Raw genomic sequence first — 8,226 nt, forward strand, 5'->3', positions numbered from 1 at the left:
AAAGGATACAAAAACATTTCTGCAGCATTGAAGGTCCCCAAGAACACAGTGGTCTCCATCATTCTTAAATGGAAGAAGTTTGGAACGACCAAGACTCTTCCTAGAGCTGGCCGCCCGGCCAAACTGAGCAATCGGGGGAGAAGGGTCTTGGTCAGGGAGGTGACCAAGAACCCTGTGGTCACTCTGACAGAGCTCCAGAGTTACTCTGTGGAGATGGGAGAACCTTCCAGAAGGACAACCATCTCTGCAGTACTCCACCAATCAGGACTTTATGGTAGAGTGGCCAGACGGAAGCCACTCCTCAGTAAAAGGCACATGACAGCCCGCTTGGAGTTTGCCAAAAGGCACCTAAAGACTCTCAGACTAAGATTCTCTGGTCTGATGAAACCAAGATTGAACTCTTTGGCCTGAATGCCAAGAGTCACGTCTGGAGGAAACCTGGCACCATCCCTACGGTGAAGCATGGTGGTGGCAGCATCATGCTGTGGGGATGTTTTTCAGCGGCAGGACTAGCCAGAATCGAGGGAAAGATGAACGGAGCAAAGTACAGAGAGATCCTTGATGTAAACCTGCTCCAGAGCGCTCAGGACCTCAGACTCAACAGGACAACGTCCCTAAGCACACAGCCAAGACAACGCAGGAGTGGCTTCGGGACAAGTCTCTGGATGTCCTTGAGTGGCCCAGCCAGAGCCAGGACTTCAACCTGATCGAACATCTCGGGAGAGACCTGAAAATAGCTGTGCGGTGACGCTCCCCATCCAACCTGACAGAGCTTGAGAGGATCTGCAGAGAAGAATGGGAGAAACTCCCCAAATACAGGTGTGCCAAGCTTGTAGCGTCATACCCAAGAAGACTCGAGGCTGTAATCGCTGCCAAAGTTGCTTCAGCAAAGTACTGAGTAAAGGGTCTGAATACTTATGTAAATGTGATTTTTAATAATTTTGCACAAATTTAGAAAAACCTGTTTTTCCTTTGTCATTATGGGGGTATTGTGTGTTGATTGATGAGTGGAAAAAAATAATTTAATCAATTTTAGAATAATGCTGTAACGTAAAAAATGTGGAAAAAGTCAACGGGTCTGAACACTTTCCGAATGCACTGTACAGTACATGTTTTACATAGTCCATCTCCAGCTTCCAGTGGCACTCCCATTTAAGGTTTCTCTGTTTTAATGACAAGTGAACATTTCCGAGATGTTTATTCAGCCCAGTGAAATGAGGATAAACATATAAAATATATGAATATTACTATGCCTTGGCTATAGAAATAGAATGGATCACTTTTTACTGCCTTTTTGCAATGCTAAGTATCAGCCAATGGGAAAGTTGAACAGCTGTTGTTATTACACAACAGTACCATTTGGTTTAAATGAAAAACAATACCCAAAGATCATGGCAAACACCCTGTTGCCTCGATAGGCCCAGAGAATGTCTTTCTGTGGGGAATGAACGTTATCCACAAAATGAAACATCTAATGTAATCTAATTTTCAGAAATTATAATATTGGTTTCTAACAATTCAAGAGAATTTACTTCAGTAGGATTCCCTCAGCCAAAATGGTTAACAAAATAGAGAATCTTCTTAAAACTGTAAACATGGGTAGACTGGAAGAGATTAGAGAATACACCATACATTGGACATAATACCCAGGACATGAAATACAATCATACCACTGTTCTCTATGCTTCACATGCATTGATCATATAAATAAAGTGGTGAATATTCAATATCGCGGTCAATGAACAAGAAAGAGGTCATACTTGAGTCAGTCCTGACGCCTGATTCCAAACATACAGAAAAGGAAACATCTGCAAAGACAGAATAAGAAAGTATACTATAGACATACACTACCAGTCAAACGTTTGGACACACCTACTCATTCCAGGGTTTTTCTTAATTTTTTACTATTTTCTACATTGTAGAATAATAGTGAAGACATCAAAACTATGAAATAACACATATGGAATCATGTAGTAACCAAAAAATTGTTAAACAAATCAAAATAAATTTAAATTTGAGATTCTTCAAAGTAGCCATCCTTTGCCTTGATGACAGCTTTGCACACTCTTGGCATTCCCTCAACCAGCTTCATGAGGTAGTCACCTGGAATGCGTTTCAATTAACAGGTGTGCCTTATTAAAAGTTAATTTGTGGAATTTCTTTCCTTCTTAATGCGTTTGAGCCTATCAGTTGTGTTGTGACAAGGTAGGGGTGGTATACAGAAGATATACCTATTTGGTAAAAGACAAAGTCCATATTATGGCAAGAACAGCTCAAATAAGCAAAGAGAAATGACAGTCCATCATTACTTTAAGACATGAAAGTCAGTAAATCCAGAAAATTTCAAGAACTTTTAAAGTTTCTTCAAGTGCAGTCGCAAAAACCATCAAGCGCTATGATGAAACTGGCTCTCATGAGCAACACCACAGGAAAGGAAGACCCAGAGTTACCTCTGCTGCAGAAGATAAGTTAATTAGAGTTACCAGCCTCAGAAATTGCAGCCCAAATAAATGCTTCACAGAGTTCAAGTAACAGACATCTCAACATCAACTGTTCAGAGGAGACTGCGTGAATCAGGCCTTCATGGTCGAATTGCTGCAAAGAAACCACTACTAAAGGACACCAATAAGAAGAAGAGACTTGAGTGGGCCAAGAAACACAAGCAATGGACATTAGACCGGTGGAAATCTGTCCTTTGGTCTGATGAGTCCAAATTTGAGATTTTTGGTTCCAACCGCTGTGTCTTTGTGGGACGCAGAGTAGGTGAACGGATGATCTCTGCATGTGTGGTTCCCACCGTGAAGCATGGAGGAGGAGGTGTGATGGTGTGGGGGTGCTTTGCTGGTGACACTGTCTGTGATTTATTTAGAATTCATTCAAGGCACATTTAACCAGCATGGCTACCACAGCATTCTGCAGCGATACGCCATCCCATCTGGTTTGCGCTTAGTGGGACTATAATTTGTTTTACATTTACGTCATTTAGCAGACGCTCTTATCCAGAGCGACTTACAGTTAGTGCATACATTATTCTTTTTTTTTCTTTTTTTCATACTGGCCCCCCGTGGGAATCGAACCCACAACCCTGGCGTTGCAAACGCCATGCTCTACCAACTGAGCTTCCTCCCTGCCGGCCATTCCCTCCCCTACCCTGGACGACGCTGGGCCAATTGTGCGCCGCCCCATTGGTCTCCCGGTTGCGGCCGGCTACAGCAGAGCCTGGATTCGAACCAGGATCTCTAGTGGCACAGCTAGCACTGCGATGCAGTGCCTTAGACCACTGCGCCACTCGGGAGGTTTTCAACAGGACAATGACCCAACACACCTCCAGGCTGTGTAAGGGCTATTTGACCAAGAAGGAGAGGGATGGAGTGCTGCATCAGATGACCTGGCCTCCACAACCACCCGACCTCAACCCAATTGAGATGGTTTGGGATGAATTGGACCGCAGAGTGAAGGAAAAGCAGCCAACAAGTGCTCAGTATATGTGGGAACTCCTTCAAGACTGTTGGAAAAGCATTCCAGGTGAAGCTTGTTGAGAGAATGCCAAGAGTGTGTAAAGCTGTCATCAAGGGAAAGGGTGGCTACTTTGAAGAATCTCAAATATAAAATGTATTTTGATTTGTGTAACACCTTTTTGGTTACTACATGATTCCATATGTGTTATTTCATTGTTTTGATGTCTTTACTATTATTCTACAATGTAGAAAATAGTAAAAATAAAGAAAAACCCTTGAATGAGTAGCTGTGTCCAAACTTTTGACTGGTACTGTATATTATAATGTTGAAACAGGCACACTGTTTTCATTGTCTGATGCAAGACTCAGTGTACATTCCACTCCCAGAGAATACAGCTTGGGGCTCCCCATTTCCATTTTCACCAGTTACTGTTTTGGACTTTAGATTGTATGTAATTCAAAACAACAGAAGGGCCATTAAAACTAAAATTGAGCTCCCTTCACCTTTAATGATGTCATATGATGCATTTGGAAACTTAAGCTACAAAATTAATACGTACAATAGATTATAATAGTATGCTGCTGATGTAGAAAGGAATCGTCAGCTCACCTTGTTTGGGATGCTCCTGTCCAAACCTGAAAATGTGATGACACCTATTGCCTTAGCAGCTCCTAGTACTAACTACTATTGTAGCCAGCATCTGTAAAAACATAAAGTAAATCAAGTAATAAAACTTCACATGAGAGATTCATCTTTCATTTTATCCTAACTTTATCTACAAAGTATAGGTATGTTTACCTTAAAGAGATAGTTCACCCAAATTACAAATGGACACATTGGTTTTCTTACCCTGTAAGCAGTCTATGGAGAATGTATGCACTCACTAAAACTGTAAGTCGCTCTGGATAAGAGCGTCTGCTAAATGACTAAAATGTTAATGTAAATATGGACAAAGTATGACAGAAATCCATGCTTTGGTTTAGGTCCAATATTAGCATTTTTCGCACATCATGTCCAAATAATCTGAAAGTGTACAAAATGTATTGTGAAGCTCACCGAAGTTAATTATCGATGTTTTGAACGTGATGTGCGAAAAAATGCTAATATCGGTCCCATGAGTTGAATGGGATTTGTGCCACAAATGCTAAACCCTTAGCATGTGGAAACAGTGCCAGGGAAACTAAACCAAAGCCTGGATTTCTGTCATACCTTGTCCATAGACTGCTTGCAGGGTAAGGATTCCAATATGTCATTTTGTAATTTGGGCGAACTATCCCTTTAAGAAAGTACATTTGTTCTGGTTCTGGCTCTGGCTCTATTTTATAAGCAACTCTTCATTTCATGTTGATGAGGGGAATCTGCAAACAAAAATTATTAAATGATGTGTGACTTCAGCAAAATGTATGTGTGACATACAGTGTAGGGCAGGGTTCTTCAATTCCGGTCCTGGAGGGCCGAAACACCTCTGTTTTTCATCCTCTCCTTCTAATCAGGGGCTAATTCAGACCTGGGACACCAGGTGAGTGCAATTAACTACCAGGTAGAAATAAAAAACAGAAGTGTTTCGGCCCTCCAGGACCGGAATTGAAGAACCCTGGTATAGGGTATTATCATAACTACTATGGCCAGTATCAGTGGAAATTCCCATGTAGGAATAAAATACAGCCTTATTTGGCAATAAAAACACTCTTATTTTACCCTGATAAAATTAGCAACAGTCACAAACTCTCAGTACTTTGATTGGCTATAATGTCAAGTTTGACATTCAAAGCAGTCAGTTGCCTACCCTCTACACCAGAGGGTAGGCAACTAAATGTCTTCTCCAGAGTGACTTAGAGTAGGCCTAGTGAGTGAATACATTTTGGTACCGATTCCCCCATGGGAATCAAACCCACAACCCTCGCATTGCAAGTGCCATGCTCTACCAACTGAGCCACAGGTGACTTACTATTCTGCCACAGGACGGTTTTTGTTGGAGTGGATGGTTGTGAGGCCAGACCATAAAGTTGACTGCAAGTTGACCACAACTAAGCCCAAAAAGAGATTGTATTTGAAAATAATAATAATTTCGTAACTTGATTTATTTGTTGGAATAGATTTCATAAATTTAAAGTCATTTTTTGCTGAATTCCAGGTGGTTTTACAGTATTTTTTGACCAAAAACTAAAATCCTCCACCCCAAAATCACTTGCAGGACAGTTTTGCCCAGCCTGTTGCTGACCCCTGCTCTACACTGTGGTCAGCAAAACCTTTGGACAAGGTTTGATATGAAAATCTGTGCAAAACAGATTTCTGCCACACCACATGCAGCTACATTGACGTTGGTACGCCGATTTGCCTAACAACCCCAATCTGAATTCAGTCATTTCCTAAGTCCAACCATTGCCCGACAGCTGCTTACCTGTAACTGGTAAGGATGCTTTAAATTTGTTCACAACAATGATTAAAAACGAGCTGTATGTAAAATGCTGCATCAAAAAGCTTCAGAAACACAGCTGAACTCCCATCCATCATCCCTATGCTGTCATTCTTGGATAGTGAGCATTTAGCAAAGGTTTCCCATAGAGATAGAGGACTCATCTTCATATCTGTGCCATTATAGCGTCCATTGAGGCTACGACCCATAGGAAACCCCACCCAGTTGACTGCACGTACTTTGACTACCTTAAAATAGTGGAAGCTTGGTGGAAGCCCTCGATGGCGCTGCCCATGCTAAAATGGCATTTTGGCCACTAGAGATCTCTATCATTCTCTAAGGTTTTTCCCTTCAACTTGCACTTGTTGACGTTTCCGAAATTTTCTAAATACTACATCATGATTAAGTCAGAGGGGTTGTCTTCCAATGGTTTGTGAGTGATAAACATTGCTACAATGTCTCCACCTTGTGGGATGCAGAAGTACACTGCATGACCAAAAGTGAACATCTCATTCCAAAATCATGGGCATTCATATGGAGTTGGTCCCACCTTTGCTGCTATAAAAGCCACTCTTCTGGGAAGGCTTTCCACTAGATGTTGGAACATTGCAGCGGGGACTTGCTACCATTCAGCCACAAGAGCATTAGTGAGATCGGGCACTGATGTTGGGCGATTAGGCCTGGCTCGCAGTCGGTGTTCCAATTAATCCCAAAGGTGTTCGATGGGGTTGAGGTCAGGGCTCTGTGCAGGCCAGTCAAGTTCTTCCACACCGATCTCGACAAACCATTTCTGTATGGACCTCGCTTTGTGCATGGGGGCATTGTCATGCTGAAACATGAAAGGGCCTTCCCCAAACTGTTGCCACAAAGTTGGAAGCACAGAATCGTCTAGAATGTCATTGTATGCTGTAGCGTTAAGATTTCCCTTCACTGGAACTAAGGGTCCTAGCCCGAACCATGAAAAACAGCCTCAGACCATTATTCGTCCTACACCAACCTTTAAAGATGGCACTATGCATTGTGGCAGGTAGTGTTCTCCTGGCATCCGCCAAAACCTGCTCGGCCATGGAAAAGCATTTCATGAAGCTCCTGACAAAACAGTTCCTGTGCTGACATTGCTTCCAGAGGCAGTTTGGAACTCAGTAGTTAGTGTTGCAAGCGAGGACAGACGATTTTTACGCGCTACATGCTTCAGCACTCGGCGGTCCCGTTCTGTGAGCTTGTGTGGCCTACCACTTTGCGGCTGAGCCACTGTTGCTCCTAGACGTTTCCACTTCACAATAACAGCACTTGCAGTTGACTGGGGCAGCTCTAGCAGGGCAGACATTTTACAAACTGACTTGTTGGAAATGTTTGGCATGGGTCCTCAGGCATGGGTCCTCAGATCCTCAAAAGATTCTACAGCTGCACCATCGAGAGTATCCTGACTGGTTGCATCACTGCCTGGTATGGCAACTGCTCGCCCTCCGACCGCAAGGCACTACAGAGGGTAGTGCGTACGGCCCAGTACATCACTGGGGCCAAGCTTCCTGCCATCCAGGACCTCTATACCAGGCGGTGTCAGAGGAAGGCCCTAAAAATTGTCAAAGACTCCAGCCACCCTAGTCATAGACTGTTCTCTCTGCTACCGCACGGCAAGCGGTACCGGAGTGCCAAGTCTAGGTCCAAGAGGCTTCTAAACAGCTTCTACCCCCAAGCCATGACTCCTGAACATCGAATCAAATGGCTAACCAGACTATTTGCATTGTATGTGGCTATGGAGATTGAATGGCTGTGTGCTCAATTTTATATACCTGTCAGCAATGGGTGTGGCTGAAATAGCCAATTCTACTAATTTGAAGGGGTGTCCACATACTTTTGGTATCATATAATAGCACTCACAGCTTTCCAAGAAAACAAAATCTGAGACATTTATGGTCTGTTTACATACATTTTAGAGGATAATTATACAGAAAATGTGTATAAGACCTGCATAAACCGTATTTATAATTATTTGACAATATTTTAGGTTGACTATAATTCCATTACACAATTTCTGATATAATCACATGCCTTACTTCAGGAATCAGGAAATACATCACCTATAACTCTACTGCCATTCATTCCAATTAGATTGGTTTTAGATATCTCCCTGACCAAGATGGCTGCCATTTTGGCCCCATTATGGAACTTTGAGGGTTTATAACATAGTCCCTATAGTAATTTAATAGGATCTCTATGGACATAACATTGAAATAACACCAACATCACACAGTTTGAATATAGAAAAAGCACTACAGTCTTATTTTTTTCTTAAAAAAAAAAAATCACAGTAATGATTTCACACAACTCACTGCCGTGGGCAGCATACA

The sequence above is a fragment of the Coregonus clupeaformis genome, chromosome 14 (genome assembly GCF_020615455.1).
Source record: "Coregonus clupeaformis isolate EN_2021a chromosome 14, ASM2061545v1, whole genome shotgun sequence".
Lineage (NCBI taxonomy): Eukaryota > Metazoa > Chordata > Actinopteri > Salmoniformes > Salmonidae > Coregonus > Coregonus clupeaformis.